This window comes from Macaca mulatta, chromosome 6 (genome assembly GCF_049350105.2).
Source record: "Macaca mulatta isolate MMU2019108-1 chromosome 6, T2T-MMU8v2.0, whole genome shotgun sequence".
Lineage (NCBI taxonomy): Eukaryota > Metazoa > Chordata > Mammalia > Primates > Cercopithecidae > Macaca > Macaca mulatta.
In genome coordinates, this window is record NC_133411.1 from 181,110,076 (window position 1) to 181,133,936 (window position 23,861).

Here is a 23,861-nt window from a genome sequence, read left to right on the forward strand (position 1 = left end):
GGAAACAGTGTTAGATGCAAAATGAGACAGAATAAAACAACTAGAAGTTTAAGGACCAGAAATAAATAAAACTAGTTCTAGTTGCAGATAATATATTAGTTGCAGATAACACATCACATCTGCAATTAGATATAATTAGATTATATATATAATTGCAGATGGTATAATATAGTTTGATATCTGGTAGGGCCAGGTATTATAAAACCTCTATAATTGAAAGTATAAGGCTTTTCTGACACTTGTTCTCACTATGGTAAATAAAAAAGTCTTTTTGAAAAGAAGTATAAGGCTGGCTGGGTGTGCTGGCTCATACCTCTAATCCCAGCATTTTGGGAGGCCAAGATGCAAAGATTACCTGAGCCCAGGAGTTTGAAACCAGCCAACCTGGCCACCATGGCAAAACCTCGTCTCTACAAAAAATACAAAAATTAGCCAGGTGTAGTTGTGTATACCTGTAGTCCCAGCTACCTGGAGACTGAGGTAGGAGGATCACTTGAGCCTGGGAGGTCAAGGCTGCAGTGAGCTGTGATAGTGCTACTGCACTTTAGCCTGGGCAACAGAGGAAGACCCTCATGAATGGCTTGGTGCCCTTCCCATGAGATCTGGTTGTTTAAAAGAATACAGCACTTCCTCCCCTTTTTTTCTCTTGCTATGTGATACAATGGTTCCCCCTTTGCCTTCCGCCATGATTGTAAGCTCCCTGAGGCCCTCAACAGGAACAGAGGCCAGTGCCATGCTTCCTGTATAGCCTGTAGAACCATGAGCCAAGTAAAACTCTTTTCTTTATAAACTACCCAGTCTCAGGTATTCCTTTATGGCAAGGCAAACAGTCAGATTAATACACTATAATATTGTTGTCATACCTAAGAAAAATTAAAAAAAAATTATATCATCTATCACAAAGTCTTATTTAGATTTATCCACTGTCCCAAAATGGTTTTCACACCAAGTTCCAATCAAGGCTTATGTGTCGTCATTTGATGTAGGCCAGTGTTTCTCAGCTGGGGATGGTTTTGCCCTCCAGGGGATATGGCAATGTGTGAAGACATTTTAACTTGTTCCTTTACCCTTTGTATTAATCTACAAATAGAAAGTTAGGTTTAGAAGCTTTATTAGAGTCAAGTAAAACATTTTGAGTAAGAATTCCTCAAATATGTCTCATACTCTTTATGTTGCCACACATGAGAAGGCGAAGTTTGGCTACTTGGTTAAGGCAACTGAATGTCAAGCCTATGGTATAATTTGTCCTTGGCAATTACCAGTACATGGGGTGATCTCTGACATCTTGAATATTCTGTTACCCATGATGCTTTAGTGTATCTACTGATGATCCTTACCTGAAACAGCTATAGGGTTGTAAAAGGGTGATTCTTCTAAGTAGTTTATATAATTGAAGTTCCACAACACGGCTACAGACTGCATGTGTGTCCTCACAAAACTTGTGTGGTAAAGATCTAATACCCAATGTGATAGTATTTGGAGGTGGGGCACTGAATGGGACTAGTGACCTTTTAAGACTAGAGAGGAGACATGGTTTTATCTTGCCACGTGAGGACACAGTAAGAAGATAATTGTATGTAAACCAGGAAGATGGAGGCCCCCACCAGATACCAAATCAGCTGGCACCTTGACTCAAACTTTCCAGCCTCCAGAATTGTTAGAAACAATTTTTTAATTTTTATTTATTTATTTATTTGAGAGGGAGTTTTGCTCTTGTCGCCAAGGCTGGAGTACAATGGTGTGATCTCAGCTCACTGCAACCTCTGCCTCCAGCGTTCAAGTGATCCTCCTGCCTCAGCCTCCTGAGTAGCTGGGATTACAGACGCCCACCAACATGCCTGGCTAATTTTCGTATTTTTAGTAGAGACAGGGTTTCACCATGTTGGCCAGGCTGGTCTGGAACTCCAGACCTCAGGTGATCCACCCACCTTGGCCTCCCAAAGAATTTGCATTGTTTAAGCCACCCAGATAATGGAATTCTGTTAGGCAGCCTAAGCTAAAGCAGATATTGGTACCAATAAGTAGGGTGCTGATGTAACAAATACCTAAAAATGTGGAAGTGTCTGCTTAACGGATGGAGACTGGAAGAGTTTTAAGGTACAGGTTAGAAAAAGCCAATAACACCATAAAGGGACTTCTTAAAGGCAATTCTGGTGAGGGCGCTGAAGGAAAGCATAAGAGCTGGAGAGAAAGCCTCAATCTTCTTAGAGAATATATGCATAATCATGTGTGTATTCCCTATGAAGAATACACAAACAGAATACTGATAAAAATATGAACGGTAAAGGCCATTCTGATGAGGTCTCAGATGGAAATAAGGAACATGTTATTGGAAATTGGAGGAAAGGTGATCTTTGTTATAAAGTGGCAAAGAACTTGGCTGAACAATTCAGCCAAGTTGTTCATGTTTGTGTCTTTCAATTGTTCATGGCTTAGTGTTTTGTGGAGGGTAAAACAAAACTATTCAGCTGAGTTCATTTCTATGCCAAGTGTTGAAGGAGCAGCTTGGCTCCTCCTGATTGCATATAGTAAAACGCAATAAGAAATAAAGGCAGAAATGTTAAGGAAAAAGGAACCAGAACATAGATTTGGGAAATTCTCAGCCTGTCCATATTATAAAAAAAAAAAAAAAAAGAAAGAAAGAAAAGAAAAGAGAAAGCATTTGGAAGAGTACACCTAGGGTGTGGCAGACCAACCGTTTGATAAGGTGATTAGTGTGGGTGTGAATCATGGATTTAATGAGCCACCCCAGACGGAACATTGGGAATGTGACGTGGAGCGGATGCAGATGGGTCAAAAAGAAGACAGGTTGACAAACTTCTCTTTTTATAGGATAGGACCACAGAGTTATACAGCTGAAAATGTGCACTATTTTTCAAAACATGGGAAAAATGACTCTGAAGGCAAATCAGAGATCAACAGTGCTGTCTCCTTGGTTTCAAAAAGGGAGACCATCATCTTGGGTTTCAGCATGAAGGAAACATTCATCTAGTTGCAACGTTCTACTTAGGCCCATGCCTAATCTTCCTACATATTCTTGGGCTCCTTGAACATGCATTCTACAGTCAGACTTCAACGACTGAATGGATATATGGAAAAAATATCCTCATCTATGGGGTAGTGCTTATTTGGAACAAAAACCTGTTAAGTCAGCAACAGTTACTTTAAAAGAAAGCTAAATTTTATTTGATAAATCAATTTATAGCAAGACTGTTTCCCCTTTCCTCCCCCCCCACCTTTTTTTTTTTTGAGACAGAGTTTCACTCTTGTTGCCCAGGCTGGAGTGCAGTGGCATAATCTCTTGTAATCTCGTCTCACTGCAACCTTTGCCTCCCAGGTTCAAGCAATTCTCCTGCCTCAGCCTCTTGAGCAGCTGGGATTACAGGCATGCGTCACCACACCCAGCTAATTTTTTGTATTTTTAGTAGAGACGGGGTTTCTGCATGTTGGTCAGGCTGGTCCTGAACTCCCAACCTCAGGTGATCTGCCCACCTTAGCCTCCCAAAGTACAGGGATTACAGGTGTGAGCCACCGTGCCCGGCCCCTCCCAGTTTTTGGTGTTAAAATGTCCTGGACACTTGGTGCAGGTCAAGATGTTATAAGCCCACTAGAGCCTATCTCCCTCACTGATTAAGCCCAAAAACTTGGGAAGTGAGGGAAGAAAATATTTTTTTGTTTTTTTGTTTTGTTTTTTTTTTTTTTTTGAGACAAAGTCTTGCTCCATTGCCCCAGGATGGAGTGTAATGGCGCAATCTTGGCTCACTGCAACCTCCACCTCCCAGGTTCAAACAATTCTCCTGCCTCAGCCTCCCGAGTAGCTGGGATTACAGGCACCTGCCACCACGCCCAGCTAATTTTTGTATTTTTAGTAGAGATGGGGTTTCACCATGTTGGCCAGGCTGGTCTACGAACTCCTGACCTCCTGATCCGCCTGCCTTGGCCTCCCAAAGTGCTGGGATTACAGGCATGAGCCACCAGGCCCAGCCTGTTCTGTAGTCTTTTAAAAGTTCCTAGCAATACTGGTGGTAGGGTGGACACATAAAACTCAATAAGAAAATCTATTCTAGACAAACCAAGAGAAAGGGTACTGTGGAATATGAGGGAAGAATGTTTTTCTCCCTTTGCATTTTACCACTTTATTACTGACATTTTACCCCAAAGGCAGTTCCGGTTACATGGAACTAACTGGCAGTGCTGGCAGTAACAACTCTTGAGAGAAGCTTGTCTTTCTAGCCATAAGGCAGATAAAAGATCTCCTTGGTAATGGAGATCATGGGGGAAATTGCAGAGCAGACAGCTAAAGAAGAGAATACCCTAAAATTCTGTGTTTGAACTGACCCAAGTTCCACGTTCACCTCTAACCTGTGCATGCATGCAACAGTACCAAAACAATACAGCCATGGCTCTCTGAGAAATACATTCTGTTTGGGAGGCCAAGATGGGCGGACTGATTGAGCTCAGGAGTTCGAGACCAGCCTGGGCAACATGGTGAAACCTCGTCTCTACTAAAAATACAAAAATTAGCTGGGCGTGGTGGCGCATGCCTGTAATCCCAGCTACTTGGGTAGCTGAGGCAGGAGAATCGTTTGAACCCTGGAGGCGGAAGCTGCAGTGAGCAGAGATCACACCACTGCACTCTAGCCTGGGTGACACAGTAAGACACTGACTCAAAAAAAAAAAAAGAAAAAGAAAAAGAAATGAATCTGATATAAACCACCACTCTAGCCCCACAGTAACCTAAATGGTGCGTGTGCTGTGCACAAAGCAAAGTCTTTGAAAAGTGAACTGACATCAGAACCACTAGCAACAAAAGCAGGGGTAGAACATGCCGGCTGAACCTAGCAGGGCTGATTGCCTGCTAAAACAAAACAAAATCAAAGTTCTCCAGATTTTTATAAGGAAACAGATTCTCACATAATATTCAAAATGTCCAGGATGTAATCCAAAATTACTCAACACACAAAGAGCCAGAAATATGTGACCAATTTTCAAAGGAAAAGACAATCAGCAAATGGAAAATCTGAGATGATCCAGATGTTGAAATTATCAGACAAAGACTTCAAAGCAGTTATTATAACCATGTTCCATGGTGGGGTGGGAGAGGAAAGGGAACTCTCTTCAAACAAATGAACGTTTTTAGCAGAGAAACTGAAACGCTAATCAAGAGCTAAACATAAATTTTATAAATGAAAAATAGAAAATCTATTTTCCATTTCTCAATAAATAAAATAAAAAATAGAAACATTTAAACAATCCAAAATGAAGGCAGAAAACAGAAAGCAAAGGAACAAAAACCGGAGGGAACAAACAGAAAACACATAATACAATGTCAGACCTAAATCCAATCATATCAGTCACTATATGGTCTAAACAAACCAATTTTAAAAAGAAACATATTGTGAGATTCCCCTTTTTTTTTTTTTTTTGAGATGGAGTTCACTCCGTTGCCCAGGCTGCAATGCAGTGGTGTGATCTTGGCTCACTGCAGCCTCCGCCTCCCAGGTTCAAGCAGTTCTCCTGCCTCAGCCTCCCAAAAGCTGGGACTACAGGCGCACGCTACCATGCCTGGTTAATTTTTGTATTTTTAGTAGAGACAGGATTTCCCCATGTTGGCCAAGCCGGTCTCGAACTCCTGTCCTTAAGTGATCCGCCCTCCTGGGCCTCCTAAAGTGCTGGGATTACAGGTGTGAGCCACCACACCCAGCCGAGATTGCTTTTTTTTTTTTTTTTTTTTGGAGACAGTCTTGCTCTGTTGCCCAGGCTGGAGTGCAATGGCTCGATCTTGGCTCACTGCAACGTCTGCCTTCCAGGTTCAAGCCATTCTCCTGTCTCAGCCTTCCGAGTAGCTGGGATTGTGCCACCATACCCTACTAATTTTTGTATTTTTAGTAGAGACGGGATTTTACCATGTTGGTCAGGCTGGTCTCAAACTCCTGACCCCATGATCCACTTGCCTTAGCCTCCCAAAGTGCTGGGATTACAGGCATGAGCCACCGCATCTGGCCCGAGATTGTATTTTTAAAGATTCGACTACATGCTATCTACAAGAAATCCCTGTAAGTATATTAACATAGAGAAGGTAGAAGTAAAAGGATGATAACTAGCATTACAGGATGATAAATAGCATCATGCAAATACTAATCAAAAGAAAGTTGAAGTGGCTCTACTAGTACCAGACAAAGTAATCTTCAGAACCTAGGAACAGCTCCAGAAATAAATGATAACAGTAAAAGAAAATTCACTAAGAAGACATGGCAATATTAAGTATGTACCTAATAACAGACATCAAGCAAAAACTGAGAGAATTACAGAAGAAATAGGATGGGTGCACTGGCTCACACCTGTAATCCCAGCACTCTAGGAGGCCGAGGTGGGAGCTCGGGAGGTCAAAGTAAAACTATGATCACACCACTGCACTCCAACCTGAGCAACACTTTCTCAAATAAAAAACAACCACCACCACCAAAAACAAGAGGACTACAGTGGCTATATCTGTAAACAATAAAATAGACTTTAAGACAAACATTTTTACTAAAGATAAAAAGAGATGTTTTATAATTAAAGAGTCAATTCATCAGAAAGACATAACAATTACACACAACAAAACCCCAGAATATTTGAAGCAAGCACAGAATTGAAGGGAGATACAGTTCTACAAACAATACTTGGAAACCTCAATATCCTACTTTCAATAATGTATGAAACATCTAGACAGAATAGCGATAAGGAAACAGGAGATCTGAACACTATAAACCAACTAGACTTAACTGACATAAAGAACATTCTACCCGAAAGGAGCAGAATACACATTCTTCTTTAAAAACACATAGAAATTCTCTAGGATAGACTATATGTTAGACCACAAAACAAGTCTCAATAAACTTTAAAAGACTGAAATCATACAAAGTTATCTTCTATGATTACATGGAATAAAGGTAGAAATCCATAACAGAAGTGCCTGGCCTATAAGCAGTAATTTCATAATTAAAATGTATATTCTTTAGCTGGGATTACAGGCATGTACCACCAAGCCCAGCTAGTTTTTCTACTTTTTGGAGAGATGGGGTTTTGCCATGTTGCCCAGGCTGGTTTTGACCGCAAGCGATCAGCCCATCTTGGCCTCCCAAAGTGCTGAGATTACAGGTGTTGAGCCACCAACCCGGGCCAAAATGTATGCTTCATTGCACATTCAAGCAAAGAAAAAAAAAAAAATGTTGGCTGGGCGCAGTGGCTCATGCCGTAATCCCAGCACTTTGGGAGGCCAAGGTGGGTGGATCACCTGAAGTCAGGAGTTCAAAACCAGCCTGGCCAACATGGTGAAACCCCCGTCTCTACTAAAATATAAAAATTAGCTAGGCGTGGGGGCATGTGCCTGTAATCCCAACTACTCATGAGGCTGAGGCAGGAGAATCACTTGAACCTGGGAGGCAGCCGTTGCAGTGAGCTGAGATCACGCCACTGCACTCCAGCCTGGGCAACAACAGTGAAACTCCGTCTTAAAAAAGAAACAAAGAAAGAAAGAAAAAGTTACTATTCTTTGAGAACTCAAAACATTTTAGACATGTTAGAACTACATAATATACAAAAACATCAATATATAAAAATATATATATATCAATATAGAAACACACTACCAAGTAACTAGCCTCACCTCAAAGCAGGAGTTCTGAGACATTCAAAATCTTAGAGCATAGTTTGTCATTGTGTATGATAGTATAACTATAAAGTAATGAGATTGTATAACAAATGCTACATCTATAACTAATTATGTATAATCACTATATATTTATACAGATACATCCTGAGTAGGTAAAGGTTGATGAGGCATCCTAAGTCCCAGGAATAAACAGAAGTATATTAACATTTCACACAAATAAAAAACAAATTTACCAAGAGGGAGAAACTAAAATGGAATACAAATAGAAATAAATGAACCTAACTGTATTTCAAGTGAATACTGTAACTACACTGAAAGGGTGTGGACCTAACTCAAATTTTCAAGTTATTTTACTCCTAGTCCAAGGAAAAAAAGAATTATAAACAAGGATTGAACTTTATACAGTTTTGTTTTTCACAATGATACGAATTAGCAGTTCCAAAACTGTGTGTATTCTTGGGTTGAACATCTAAGTAAATACGCTGTGGAAATCAGAAGCCAGGGTTTTACTAGGGAAGAGAGTTATAAAAACGACAAAAGAATATTAGAAAGAAGCGTGTAGTGTTAAGCTGTAATTAGATATATTAGCATGAAATCCACTGTGTTTTCTCTTTTTTTTTTTTTTGAGACAGAGTCTTGCTCTGTTGTCCAAGCTGGAGTACAGTGGCACCATCTTGGCTCACTACAACCTCTACCTCCTGGGTTCAAGTGATTCTCCTGCCTCAGCCTCCCAAGTAGCTGGGATTACAGACATGCACCACCACACCCAGCTAATTTTAATATTTTTAGTAGAGACGGGGTTTCACCATGTTGGCCAGGCTGGTCTTGCACTCTCACCTCAGGTGATCTGCCCACCTCGGCCTCCCAAAGTGCTGGGATTACAGGCGTGAGGCACCATGCCTGGCCATAATTTTTGTATTTTTAGTAGAGACAGGGTTTCACCATGTTGGCCAGGCTGGTCTCAAACTCCAAGAGATTCAACCCCAAGTGATCTCGGCTTCCCAAAGTGCTGGGATTAAAGGCATAAGCCACCACGCCGAAATCCAGTTTTTAATATATAAACACATGTAGATATGTGTTATATATGTGTGTGTGTGCGCGTGTCCTAGCTCTTACAACTGAGAGAACCTAGAGGCAATGACACTTCAGTAGTACCGAGCACATCACTTAGAGTCTAGATCATGGATTTAAAATATTGTTCTCCATTAAAAGAAACCAAAGATCCCTGGCTGAGTTCAGGTCATGGACAAGTAAAGTATTAGATGAGTTTGGGACATTTGTTATGGCAAAAAGCAAGTAAGTGCTCAAATAATGAAGGCATGTCAAAATATTACAGGGGTCAGCTTGGAGGGGCTCCCTCTAACTAACACAGCACAATTTGAGCCTCAAAATACATAACAAGGCCAGGCACAGTTGCTCTCACCTGTAGTCCCAGCACTTTAGGAGGCCAAGGTTGGTGGATCTCCTCAGGAGTTCGAGACCAGCCTGGCCAATGTGGTGAAACCTCGTCTCTACCAAAAATACAAACATTAGCTGGGCGTGGTGGTGGGCACCTGTAATGCCAGCTACTTGGGAGGTTGAGGCAGAAGAATCGCTTGAACCTGGTAGGGGGAGGTTGCAGTGAGCTGAGATGGTGCCACTGCACTCCAGCCTGGGCAATAAGAGTGAAACTCTGTCTCAAAAAAAAAAAAAAAAAAAAAAAATTACATAAACTCAAATTTTCCCATAAAATGCTTATCATTTGCATTAGGAAAAACAGTTAACTTTACAGTGAAGAAACTTGGCAGTCGCCGCATGTGATTAAAGTTAACATCCCCAACAACGGGAAAACAGACATTTTGTGACTCCTGATATGCTGCACTAAGGACACAATTTACTTCTGTAATATTCCTGTGTAATAATGAGGAATCTAAACATTCAAATTTATAGACGTGTATAAAATAACTGGCCTGTCCTCAAAATGCCAACATCATGAGAAGACAAAAAAGTCTCAGGAACTGTTCCCGAGCAAAGCAAACTAAGGGGACATAAATAAACAATGCATGATCCTGGATAACTCTATTAATGGAGATAACAGTGAATTGTGAATAAGGCCTATACAGTAGATATTAGCATTATGTCAATACCCACCTTCCTGATTTTGATAATTATATTGTGCTTATCAAAGATAACGTCCTTCCAGCCTGGGCAACATGGTAAAACCCTGTCTCTACAAAAAATAAAAAATTAGCCAGGCACGGTGGCATGCACCTGTAGTACCAGCTACTCAGGAGGCTGAGGTGGGAGGATTACCTGAGCTCAGGGAGGTCGAGGCTGCAGTGAGTTGTGATCGTACCACTGCATTCCAGCCTGGACGACAGAGCAAGACTCTGTCTCAAAAAAAAAAAAAAGAAAGAAAAGAAAGAAAGAAAGAAAGAAAGAGAGAGAGAGAAAAGGAAGGAAGGGAGGGAGGGAGGGAGGAAGGAAAGAAGGAAGGAAGGAAGGAAGGAAGGAAGGAAGGAAGGAAGGAAGGAAGGAAGGAACGAAGGAAGGAAGGAAGGAAGGAAGGAAGGAAGGAAGGAAGGAAGGAAGGAAGGAAGGAAGGAAGGAAGGGATAAAGTCTTTATTCTTAGAAAATAGCCACTAAAGTATTTAGAGGTAAGAAGGGTTCCTGCCAGAAATATGATCAAACAGTTCCAGAGAAAAATCTACAGTGTCCAATCATATTCAATCCAAACACTGCCCCAAGACATTATAATAAAACTGTCAAAAAAAAAAAAATCAGAGACAAAGAGAAGATCCTGAAAGCAGCAAAAGAAGCAAACAACATATAAGGGACTTCCAATATGGCTAGCAGCAGATATCTCAGCAGAAACCTTCACGCCCAGAGACAGTGGGATGATATGTTGAAAGTGCCAGATGAAAAAAAAAAATGGCAACCAAGAATACCATATCAAGCAAAGCCGTTCTTCAGAATGAAAGAAAGATAAAAGGGTTTCCCATACAAAAGCTGAGTGAGTTCTTCATTACCAGACCTGTCTTACAAGAAATGCTAAAGGTAATTCTTTAAGCTGAAAGAAAGGATGTTAATGAGAAACACAAAACATCTCAAAGTATAAAACTGATTAGTGAAAGTAAATACAGTAAAATTCAGAATACAGATGGTCCCTAAAGTATAGGGTATATTTGACTTTGGAAATAAAGAGGTCAATTACCTGGGGTAAAGGTGGGATGGAGAGGAAGATGAGGGAGATGACAATAATATGTTTCATAGGACTGTTACAAAGACTTAATGAGGTAATATTTCTCAAACAATTAGAACGGTGCCTGTCACAAAGAAAACAACATACAAATTTACACTGAATTAGAAGAAGTAACTATTTCTCAAAGATCATAGAACTAAATAGTGTAACAGGGATTCAAACCAACACTGACTCCAAAGTTCACGTTCTTAACCAGTAGGACTATTCTGCCTCCTGGCTTTAGGAGTTACTTGAAAAAATGTTTAACATGGATCTGGATTTTCACCTACCCTCCCAGAGTGAAACTGCATTATCAACCCATCTGAGAGGTCTTAAGACTCCGTAAGATTTCAAAGATGTGGCCGGGCGCGGTGGCTCAAGCCTGTAATCCCAGCACTTTGGGAGGCCGAGACGGGTGGATCACGAGGTCAGGAGATCGAGACCATCCTGGATAACACGGTGAAACCCCGTCTCTACTAACAAATACAAAAAACTAGCCGGGCGAGGTGGCGGGCGCCTGTAGTCCCAGCTACTCGGGAGGCTGAGGCTGGAGAATGGCGTGAACCCGGGAGGCGGAGCTTGCAGTGAGCTGAGATCCGGCCACTGCACTCCAGCCTGGGCGACAGAGCGAGACTCCGTCTCAAAAAAAAAAAAAAAAAGATTTCAAAGATGTGAACCCATGCTTAGGATGGCACAGCAAGTTGGTCCTTTTTTTCCCCCCTCTGCGTCCTGGTGCCTGAGGTTAGAAATGGCAGACAGGAAGCCACCAGCACCAAAGACATGATGCCCAGGGCACTGGAGCGCTTTCCCTCTGCCTCCAGACATGATAGGGAACGTACATACCTGGTCCCTGCCAAGAAAGGGAGGGTGGCATTGACCTTTAGTTGTTTGTTGACCAAACAACAAAATAATTCCTAGGCAGCATACATCAATTATCAGAAGCATATTGCTGCCCGTCCTGAGACCACAGCCAAGGGAAGGGCTAATTGTTTCCTAAGAAATACACTAGGAGTACAAAGGACTCTTTCTTCAAGGTGGTCTCCCTCTTCAACCTGAAGTTTCCTCTGCTTGAAAAATTCTAATGTTAAAAGCCTGGCAAAAATGTGTATAAACATACTTTACTTGAAGTTGCACTCATTTGTCAAGTCCTTCTCCTTCAATGGGTTTTTGCAGTCAAAGCCCTCTTGCTTTAAAGAATGGACAAGAATCAAAAAGTAGGTTCAACAGGACCATAAAACATATTGGTATGTTAGCTTGTGCAAGATTTTGCTATGAAATCAATAAAGCAGAACTGAGACTAAAATGTTAAATTCTATCCAGTTATAAAGAAAAATATTTTGACGTAAACAGAGAAAAACTACTAGAAACTATTCTCTTGGGGTTAGATTCATGGGTAAAGACAGAAATATCTTAGATGTCACTTAATCCTTTTCTGTTGTTTTTCGAGATAAGGTCTCATTCTATCACCCAGGCTGGAGTGCAGTGGCACCACCAGAGCTCAGTGCAGCCTCAAACTCCTGGGCTCCGGTGACCCTCCTACCTCAGGATCCCAAAGTGCTAGGATTACAGGTGTGAGCCACTGTGCCTGGCCATTTACTATTTTTAAATTTTATCTATGACTACCATCACTACAAAATTCTAAGCTTTATTTTTAGCTTACTTAAGTGCAATGTTCAGAAAGAGTAAGAAAGAAATACTATATTCTTGCAAACTATGCTCATAAAAGCTTTGAGAAACTTGCCCATTACTAGCTGGGTATTCCTTTTGCTCTAATACTGTATTTCCTCAAATTAAGTCCTGAGATATAAATCTCTCAAATCAATTGACAAAACTGATATTGTCAATATCAACCCTATGAATTCCTTTTTTTTTTTTTTTTTTTTTGAGACTAGAGTCTCGCTCTGTCACCCAGGCTGGAGTGCAGTGGCGCAATCTCAGCTCACTGGAAGCTCTGCCTCCTGGGTTCACATCATTCTCCTGCCTCAGCCTCCCGAGTAGCTGGGACTACAGATGCCCGCCACCACGCCCAGCTAATTTTTTGTATTTTTAGTAGAGACGGGGTTTCACTGTGTTAGCCAGGATCCTGGTCTCGATCTCCTGACCTCATGATCCGCCCGCCTTGGCCTCCCAGTGTTGGGCTTACAAGCTTGAGTCACCGTGCCCAGCCTTTTTCTTTTTTTTTTTTTTTTTTTGAGATGGAGTCTCACTCTGTTGCCAGGCTAGAGTGCGGTGGTGCTATCTCCGCTCACTGCAACCTCCACCTCCCGAGTTCAAGCAATTATCCTGCCTCAGCCTCCCAAGTAGCTGGGACTACAGGCACGCACCACCACGCCCAGCTCATTTTTGTATTTTTAGTAGAGATGAGGTTTCACCTTTTTGGCCACGATCTCTTGACCTCATGATCCGCCTGTCTCAGCCTCCCAAAGTGCTGGGATTACAGGCATGAGACACTGCACATAGCCCTAACCCTATGAATTCTTAACTTTTTTTATTATTATTTCTAATAAATTTACCCTGACATTCTTTTGAGGAATACATGGAGAACTGACAATTGGTTATGTTAGTTTACATGTTCCCTTGTTCTTATTACATCAGATGTATCTATAAGAAGGGTTTGCTCAGCAGCCCCGCGGGGGGAAAAAGCGTTCACATTCTTTAGGTCTGACCCATGGTAAGGAGAGGGAGGATTAGAGAACATTTACTGACCATATGGAAATTTTGGATGTTATAAATTCAGAGATTCAGACCGACTGAATCAAATTAAAATGTTTTAGATAATGGGAGGCAGGACACAGAGGCATTCAAACTAGCATGTGGCGTTTCCTTTTTTCTTTTACTTTTGAGACGGAGTCCTGCTCTGTCGCCCAGGCTGGAGTGCAGTGGCGCAATCTTGGCTCACTGAAACCTCCGCCTCCCGGGTTCAAGAGATTCTCCTGCCTCAGCCTCCCAAGTAGCTGGGATTACAGGCGAGCACCACCACACCCAATTAATTTTTGTATTTTTAGTAGAGACAGGGTTTCACCATGTTGGTCAGGCTGGTGTCAAACTCCTGACCTCTGATCTGCCAGCCTCGGCCTCCCAAAGTGTTGGGATTACAGGCGTGAGCCACTGCCTCCAGGTGGCATTTCCTATGGAAGGCAAGATGGTCAGATCAGGAAAAGCTGCGGTTACAGTCTGGACACTGTAAAGGTTTTATTCCAATATGTTTTCCTAAATGTCTTTTTAGTTCATCAGACGGAGCAAATGTCCATGTGCATCCTTCCCATGTACATTTGTAGGGTTTTTCTGTGTGTGGTCTTCTGTGTGCTTTCAAGTGGGAGCTTTCAGTGTACATTTTATTGCATCCACTGTAATCACATCTGCGTATCCTCCACTTCCTTTGCGTATCCGGGAATTCCACAGGTACAGGTCTCTTCCCAGGTTGCACGACGACCAAACGGTGATTTTCTTGCAACAATGCTTGCAGGGGGACACTGAGTTCATTAAGGGGGGGTGACATTTCTTCAGGATAATCTGTTCTCTGTGGTTCGATCCCAGGTTCTATTTTAATTTTTTTCTGTGATACAGGATTTTCTTATGATTCAATTACAGGTAGGCTACCACTAGAATTTTCCGTCTCCTCCATAGAAGACCTCTTCCTACTCCTCCTCAAGGAGACCATGAGGCCACGAAAGGCTGCTGGAGGTGACTCGTGTACATAAAGGGGATGGGCTGCACCACCACGGGCTGGATGACCAGCAGGATCCCGGGCTCCATATTCTGTGCCACGAGAGGGCAGCTGCCATCACCCGCAGCACGGACAGTGGCATGTCGAAGGGCTGCCAGTCTGGAGAAGGGGGTGAGTATTTTTTCATCGGTGGGCTGGAAGAAGGCATGCTCAACCTAGGCGATGCTCCCTGGTGTGAGGATGGGAACTTCAGAGAGGAGTGCAAATTCCCAGCCAAAAGAAGTGAACTCCACTTGCTCACAGTGAGGTCCACTGGCTCCATCTGTATTCCGTGCGACAGGCCTTCAAGGGTCTGAAAGAACTTATCAGGCAACTGTGTGGAGTAGATGACCCCATACTTGTTGGGCTTTATGGATTCCATGTAATTAGATGAGTAAGACACTGGACAGGGTCCATGGGCCTCTTAACAGGAACTGGGTCAAACATGAGCATTCTTTTAAACCTTCTAGGGTGCTCTGGTGTTTGGCTTTGAGAGGTGCGGTCAGGGACGCCGCCGACGAGAAATAAAGGCCCAGATCCAGGCTGCCTGGAGCCTCCCAAGCGCAGTAATGTCACGGTTCCAGTCTGGGCGGCTTTGGCGGCAGCGGTAGGGGACAAGGACGGGCAGGTGTGCAGCGGGCGCTCTCCCTGGGCTCCGGCTTGGGCCCGGCTACTCGCGGCTCCCCTCTGGCTCCTGTCCCCAACTCCAGGCAGTCACGTGATGCCAGCGCTGCTCACTCTGCAAGCCTCCCGGGGATGGAGGGGTAAGTAGAGGCTGGGATCCAGGGTGGGAGAGTCAGGGTTGAATTCTTTAGATAGATAGCAAGGAGCTGGGTGCAGTGGTTCATGCCTGCAATCACACCACTTTGGGGGGCCGAGGCGGATGATTACCTGAGGTCAGGAGTTTGAGACCAGCCTGGCCAACATGGTGAACTCCATCTCTACCGAAAATACAAAAATTAGCCAGGCTGGTGGCGGGTGCCTGTAATCCCAGCTACTTGGGAGGCCAAGGCAGGAGAATCGCTTGAACACAGGAGGCGAAGGTTGCAGTGAGCCAAGATCGTACCACTGCACTCCAGCCTGGGCAATAAAAGCGAAACTCTGTCTCAAAAGAGGAAAAAAAAGAAAAGGATAGCAAGGTCAAAAAAATACTGAGAATCCATCCTATAATGAAAAGCTAACAATGACATTCCTGTTACATTCCCAAACCAGAACACTGGTAAAAGCCACTCTAGTCATAGCTGTGATAACCTCAATAAGCACTTTACATTTCTCTGAACATGTACTCCCAACACCCACCCCCAACACACACACACCTTGAGTCTGAAAGGGAATACACAAAAATGTTTACGTTAAGAGGAAGGATAAATGTGGTTTATTTTTTCTTACACTTTTTACACTTTTTTTTTTTTTTTTTTTTGGAGACAGGGTCTTACTCTGTTGCCTAGGCTGGAATTCAATGGCATCATCAGGGCTCACTGCAGTCTCAAGTGATAGTCCTATCCAAGTAGCTGGGACTACAGGTGCATGCCACCATGCCCAGCAAATTTTTTTTTTTTTTTTTTTTTTTTTTTTAGTAGAGATGTGGTTTTGCTACGTTGTCCAGGCTGGTAAATATACTTTTTGGTATTTTTCTGATTTTTTTCACAAAAAGTTTCTAAAAGTGGCCGTTATGTCACCCAGGCTGAAGTGCAGTGGTGCCATCTCAGCTCACTGCAACCTCCGCCTCCTGGGTTCAAGTGATTCTCCTGCCTCAGCCTCCCCAGTAGCTGGGACTACAGGTGCCCACCACCACGCCTGGTGAATTTTTGTATTTTCAGTAGAGACGGGGTTTCACTATTTTGGCCAGGCTGGTCTTGAACTCCTGATCTCGTGATCTGCCCACCTCAGCCTCCCAAAGTGCTGGGATTACAGGAGTGAGCCATCACGCCCGGCCCTGTTGAGAGCTTTAAAAATGACTATAAGACTCTGTCTGTCCCGCCTCCCGCCCCCATCCCCTCACAAAAAAAAAAAAAAAAGAGTAAATGCAAAGACAAATAATGATCATTAATCATCATTATTCGTTAAAATTTTATATTTCCCTGAGATTCTGCTGCAACAATAACCTGCCAATGTATTTTATACTTCCTACTTTTTATTAAATCAGAACTATTTCTTGGTGGAAACTGAATTTTATTCTATTAATACATCTTAATTTTCTTTATTCTCTCTTAATGTTTTATCTGAAAACTTCTTTCCTCCCTCTTCGAGCAATTGTGAAACTTCCTACAGATAAGACTTTTAGTATTCATCCTTGTCCCCGCTGAAAAACCTGTCTTTACCACTGAAGCATAAGTTCTGTTCCTACTCATTATTCCCTTCTTAAAATGTTTAAGGATTGCTTGTTACAGAAAAAAGGTTATTTTTTTCACTTACGTGCTTGTCTTATGCAGGGTATATCATAAGTTCTAGTCAGCAAATGTAATATTAAAATACAAAAACACCCACAATAACCTATTCCTACCCTACAACTGATACAAAGCAGAAAGATGGTCTCCTTGCTTCCAAGACTATTACATGTCATTTCATTCAATAACAGATAAGCAATTCTTCCCATTCTCAGAGCTCTTGTTACAGATTAAGTGTCTCACTCGATGTTCATTCCAGAAGTACTGGGTATCATTTCATTGTTTCCAAAGTTCCTTTTCACTGTGTCCTACTTGTTATATGTTGTGGCACATCTCAACTTTCAACTTCAAAATTATGAGAATTTAAAGAGAATATGAACTAGTCTGATTCATTTAGGAAGATCATCTCTGTGACATGATGCAGCCATCACAAACCCAGAGCAGTGAAAGCCAGGGTCTGTTCAACAGGCCCTATGTGTTAATGTTTAGCAATACAACAATGATCAAAGCCTTAAAAGCTCTTGAATCACCATCAAGTTTAAACGATTATCCAGGTAACTGCCCAATACAAAAATGGGTGACTATCAGAAAAAGCACAAGCTATGATAACGAAACTCTGTATTACAGGACCACTGTAGGTTCCCCCCGCCATCCACTTCTAAGTAAGATACTTTAGGAAGCAAGAATGTCTCTGCTGCCTTTATCAACTATAAAACCAGAAGGTGACCCCAAATGACCATATGCTGATACTCTAAGTGCAGGAGAACACTTTCATGTAATCTCCTTCAACTTACCCCTTGGAACAAGCACCACTTTATAACAGATAGATTTTCCAATACTCCACTAAGTGATTGAAGAGCACAGGCCTAGAAAAATTTTGTTAATCTTTCTACAGATTAAACAATGCCTTCCTTGGCCGGGCACGGTGGCTCAAGCCTGTAATCCCAGCACTTTGGGAGGCCGAGACGGGCGGATTACGAGGTCAGGAGATCGAGACCAGCCTGGCTAACACGGTGAAACCCCGTCTCTACTAAAAATACAAAAAACTAGCCGGGCGAGGTGGCGGGCGCCTGTAGTCCCAGCTACTCGGGAGGCTGAGACAGGAGAATGGCGGGAACCCGGGAGGCGGAGCTTGCAGTGAGCTGAGATCCGGCCACTGCACTCCAGCCTGGGTGACAGAGCGAGACTCTGTCTCAAAAAAAAAAAAAAAACAAAAAAACAAAAAACAATGCCTTCCTTTCTTGTACCTCAAGGAGCTCAAGGAAACTTCTTTCCCCACACAGTTCAACTGCTAAATTCAAGTCAAGTTTGAATGGAGTGTTAAGCTGAAAACATTCAGCCTGGGATAAAAGGCAAAGATAATGAGAAAGAATACAACCAACTAAAGGGGCACAAGGATTATGCCTTTTTCTACTTGATCCAGTTAGATAATAACTGTGTTTACTGTCATGAAGGAAAACAATTACACACACTTTTTTTTTTTTTTTTTGAGACAGAGTCTCACTCTGTTGCCCAGGCTGGAGTGCAGTGGCACAATCTCAGCTCACTGCAAGCTCCGCTTTCCAGATTCAAGTGATTCTCATGCCTTAGCCTCCTTAGTAGCTGGGATTACAGGCATGCGCCTCCACATCCAGCTAATTTTTGTATTTTTAACAGAGATGGGTTTCGCCATATTGGCCAGGCTGGTCTCAAACTCCTGGCCTCCAGTGATCCGCCTGCTTCTGCCTCCCAGAGTGCTGGAATTACAAGCATGAACCACCACACCCGGCCTCACTCACATACACTTCTACTGCAAGGAAAGAAAAGCCAACCAAAAACCCCCACCATCTGTAGAGAGAATACTAAACCAGACAACAGAAGACAAAGCTTACAGTTTTGGCTACTCTTTTTCTCTTTCAGATCAAAATCAGAACTGAGGCCCTGTGCCTCAGTTTCCTCCACTATAAGATGTCAATATTAATATCAGTCTTCATCAAAGTCAGTGGATCTTTTTAAGAATCAAGAAAATGTGGCCGGGAGCAGTAGCTCACACCTGTAATCCCAGCACTTTGGGAGGCTGAGGCAGGTGGATCACGTGAGGTGAGGAGTTCGAAACCAGCCTGGCCAACATGGTGAAACCCCATCTCTACTAAAAAGGCAAAAAATTAGCTGGTCATGGTGGCACACGCCTATCCCACCTACTTGGGCAGCTGAGAGAGAAGAATCACTTAAACCCAGGAGGCAGAGGTTGCAGCAAGCCAAGATCGTGCCACTGCATTCCAGCCTGGGTGACAGAGAGAGATCCATCTCAAAAAAGAAAAGAAAAATCAAGAAAATGTATATGAAGATTCTTCAAAAATAAAAATGTACAATAAAATCTATCATTAACAGCCAGGCATGGTGGCTCATGTCTATAATCCCGGCATTTTGGGAGGTTGAGGTGGACGGATCACTTGAGGTCAGGCGTTCTAGACCAACAAGGTGAAACCCCATCTCTACTAAAAATACAAAAAAAATTAGCCGGGCATGGTGGCATGTGCCTGTACTCCCAGCTACTTGGGAAGCTGAGGTAGGAGAATCGCTTGAACCTAGGAGGCGGAGGTTGCAGTAGGCCAAGATCACGCCACTGCACTCCAGCCCACATGACAGGGCGAGACTCCTCAAAAAAAAGTGTCATTAACAATCACAGTTCCGGCCGGGCGCGGTGGCTCAAGCCTGTAATCCCAGCACTTTGGGAGGCCGAGACGGGCGGATCACGAGGTCAGGAGATCGAGACCATCCTGGCTAACACAGTGAAACCCCGCCTCTACTAAAAAATACAAAAAACTAGCCGGGCGAGGTGGCGGGCGCCTGTAGTCCCAGCTACTCGGGAGGCTGAGAAAGGAGAATGGCGTAAACCTGGGAGGCGGAGCTTGCAGTGAGCTGAGATCCGGCCACTGCACTCCAGCCTGGGCAACAGAGCGAGACTCCGTCTCAAAAAAAAAAAAAAAAACAAAAAAAAAAAAACAATCACAGTTCTTTTCATGTCTGTTAATTGTACTTGTGAAACTTAAACAACTGAAAAGCTATTAATAACTTCAATAAGATACACTCATATGCATTCAACTAGTTTTTTTTGTTTGTTTTGTTTTTTTTTGAGACAGGGTCTCTGTTGCCTAGGGTGGAGTGCAGTAGTACGATCTTGGTGGCTCACTGCAGCCACCACCTCCAGACTCGAGCGATCCTCCCACCTCAGCCCCCCAAGCAGCTGAGACTACAGGTGCACACCACCACACCCAGTTAATTTTTTTCTACAGGCAGGGTTTCGCCATCTTGCCCAGGCTGGTCTTGAACTCCTGAGCTCAAGCAATCTGCTTACCTTGGCCTCCCAAAGTGCTAAGATTACAGGTGTGAGCCACAGTACCCGGCCTCAACTGGTATTTTATTATGTACCCATTGTTTATTAAATCACTGTTGAGATACTTACATACAAGTTCAAGTATGTCTCTAGGTGTATTCAGGGTACATTTGTTGTGAAAATAACAAGAGTTGGGAAGGGAGATTTTTGTAAGTAAAAATAAGGACGGAAGTTGTGAAATATATCTGTATTACTAAACATCTCATAATACAAGGCATGTATTATAAAGGCATAAACATGTTATAAAGTTTAAATTGTATGTTATATAAAGTTATAAAAACTTGAGTAATAAATTCTCCCCAAGATACAATGCACACACGTGTGTAATTTTTTTGAGATGGAACCTTGCCAGATTGGGCTCAAGCACTCCTCCCGCCTCAGCCTCCAGAGTAGCTGAGACTACAGGTGCGCAACAACACACCTGGGCTCTAATTTTTATATGGTGAAATGTGGTTTCAAATAAAAAGATAAAGGATGAATAATTCTTTTTTTTTTTTGAGACGGAGTCTCGCTCTGTCGCCCAGGCTGGAGTGCAGTGGCCGGATCTCAGCTCACTGCAAGCTCCGCCTCCTGGGTTTATCCCATTCTCCTGCCTCAGCCTCCCAGGTAGCTGGGACTACAGGCGCCCGCCACCTCGCCCGGCTAGTTTTTTTGTATTTTTAAGTAGAGACGGGGTTTCACCGTGTTAGCCAGGATGGTCTCAGCCTCCCAAAGTGCTGGGATTACAGGCTTGAGCCACTGCACCCGGCCAAGGATGAATAAGCCTGACCCCTGAAATAAAATTAGTCTTTAGTATTTTATTTACTTTTATTTTTTTTGAAACAGGGTCTTACCATCACCCAGGCTGAAATGCAGTGGCTCAATTACGGCTCACTGCAGCCTCGACAAGTATTCTAAAAATCAGTACCAGCAATAACTTGTCCTCAGATTCTTCTCCTCCTCCTCCTCCAACATCCTCTAAAATGTCTGCTTAAAATAAAGCAACCTGGCCAGGCGCGGTGGCTCACACCTGTAATCCCAGGACTTTGGGAGGCTGAGGCAAGTGGATCACTTGAGGTCAGGAGTTCAAGACCAGCCTGGCTAATGGTGAAACCCCATCTCTACTAAAAATACAAAAAAATAGCCAGGTGTGGTGGCACACGCCTGTAATCCCAGCTACTTGGGAGGCCGAGGCAGGAGAATCACTTGAACCCAGGAAGCAGAGGTTGCAGTGAGCCAAGATAGCGCCACAGAACTCTAGCCTGGGAGACAGAGCAAGACTCTGTCTCAAAAAAGAAAAAAATTTAAAAATTAAAAAAAATAACCCAAGGGGCTGGGCACACATGGTGGCTCATGCCTGTAATCCCAGCACTCTGGGAGGCTAAGACAAGAGGATCACCTGAGCCCAGGAGTTTGAAACCAACCTGGGCATGGTGAGACCCCCATTTCTACAAAAAATAAAAAAATTAACCAGGCATAGTGACATGCGCCTATAGTCCCAGCCACTCAGAAAGCTAAGGTGAGAAGATGACTTGAGCCCAGGAGGTCAAGGTTGCAGTCAGTTGTGGTTGCGCCACTGCACTCCAGCCTAGAAGATAGAGGGGGACCCCATCTCAAAAAAAAAAAAAAAAAAAAAAAAAAAAACCAAAAAAAAACAAATAAAAAAAATTCAGAGAATTCTTAAAAGTTGTTGTCATTACTTCCTATTTATACAGTACTCAGTATAGGCTACACATGAAGCCTGAATTTCTGCTTCATTCAACATAAGTACAGATCAGCCCAAGGGCAACCTAATTCCACTGGGCTGAATAGGCTATACATGCAATTAACCCTCTGTTCACCTCCAAAGCAAGTCAGGTCACCACTAGGTTTGCTAAGGATGACAGAATAAAATACACAAACACAAAATAAGTAGGAAACTCTTAACAAGCAAATTAGATCACTGCCTCCTTTCACCAGGCAAATAAGAATCTATCTGAGTTAATTACTGTAAAGAGTCTCTCTAAAGATAATAGGCTTCTGTACAACTAAGGAACCAGTCAGTAATAAAATAATTTCACCCAAAACCCAAATGAAATAATTAAAGCCAAGTAGCAAACTTTTCATTCTCCAAATGATAAAAGAGCCACAACTGTCTATTCATTATTTCACTTATTTACTCAAGCAACAACTATTTATTGCAGATGTACTAGGCACTATACCAGATACCATGGATATATTAAAGAACAAATCAGACAAAATCCTTGCCCTCACAGTGCTTACAATATTCTGGGGGAAGACGGGAAGCATATAAGTAAAGAAATAATTTCTAAAAGCAATTTTTTAAAGCAAATGGGAGGGACATGCTAGTTTTAAGAACTATAATAAAAAACACCACTTTTTTTTTTTTTTTTTTTTTTTTTTTGAGAGAGTCTTGCTCTGTCACCCAGGCTGGAGTGCAGTGGCAAGATCTCGGCTCCGCAACCTCTGTCTCCCAGGTTCAAGTGATTCTCCTGCCTCAGCCTTCTGAGTAGCTGGGATCACAGGCATGCACCACCATGCCCGGCTAATTTTTCTATTTTTAGTAGAGATGGGGTTTCACCGTGTTAGCCAGGCTGGTCTTGAACTCCTGACCTCAGGTGATCCACCCGCCTCAGCCTCCCAAAGTGCTGGGATTACAGGTGTGAGCTACCGTGCCCAGCACCACACATTGTTTAGATTCCAAGTAAAGGGAACAGCATGAAAGCCCTAAAATGGGAAGAAGCTGTGCGTGAGTCACTAGATGTAAAGACTGTATCAGCATCCCACTTGTTTCATCTGAATCTAATCCATTCTTTATAAGCAACAGTCAGATTTTTAAAACAACAGCAGAGCAGACACCAGACTTTACCTACCAGGTCCTTCTTAGCATGCCATCTATTCTGGTTCCTACTTCACAAGCCACAGCCAAACTGTCAAACACATCTCATCCACTGGCCCCTTTTCCATGCAGTACTTCCCGTCTGAATTTCCTATGGCTAAACATAATATAAGTCTGCTCCAACTGGAGGCAAAGAGATGCAATATTTTATGCCCAAGAGAGAAAGGAGAAAAGTAATGTCAGGTGAGAGATAGGGAGAGTAGGCCTAATAGTGCTAAGTCGCATTTCTAGCTTCAAATGGGCTAAGAGGTAAGGTTCACATCATAAACAAACAACTTCACTTACAGTACATCAAGTAGCCAAAAGCTGGCCGGCTGCAGTAGCTCATGCCTGTGATCCTAACACTTTGGGAGGCCCAGGCAGGGCAGATCACTTGAAGTCAGGACCTCAAGATCAGCCTGGGCAACAAAGCAAGATACCATCTATACAAAAAAACTTAGAAATTTTAGAAAAAAGCCAGGTGCAGTGGTGTGCACCTATAATCCTAGCTATCCTAGAAGCTGACTGAGGCAGGAGGATTGCTTGACCGCCCAGGAGTTTGAGACTGCAGTGAACTTTGATCACATCACTGCACTCCACTAGGTAACAGAGTGAGAGCCTCTCTTTAAAAAAAGATTTTCCCTAGGATCTTACCAT

General features: G+C 42.9%; 1 protein-coding gene, 1 non-coding gene and 1 pseudogene across 3 annotated transcripts in view; all 3 read right to left on the reverse strand.

Moving 5' to 3' along the window:
• Window positions 1-23,861, reverse strand: part of UBTD2 (ubiquitin domain containing 2) — a 73,764-nt gene that overhangs the window by 32,896 nt on the left and 17,007 nt on the right.
• LOC114679150 (small nucleolar RNA SNORA57) lies at window positions 11,601-11,745 on the reverse strand. The gene has a single exon (XR_003730828.1). It is a non-coding gene; the product is annotated as a small nucleolar RNA SNORA57 (small nucleolar RNA).
• Window positions 13,746-15,167, reverse strand: LOC106999039 (Krueppel-like factor 3; annotated as a pseudogene).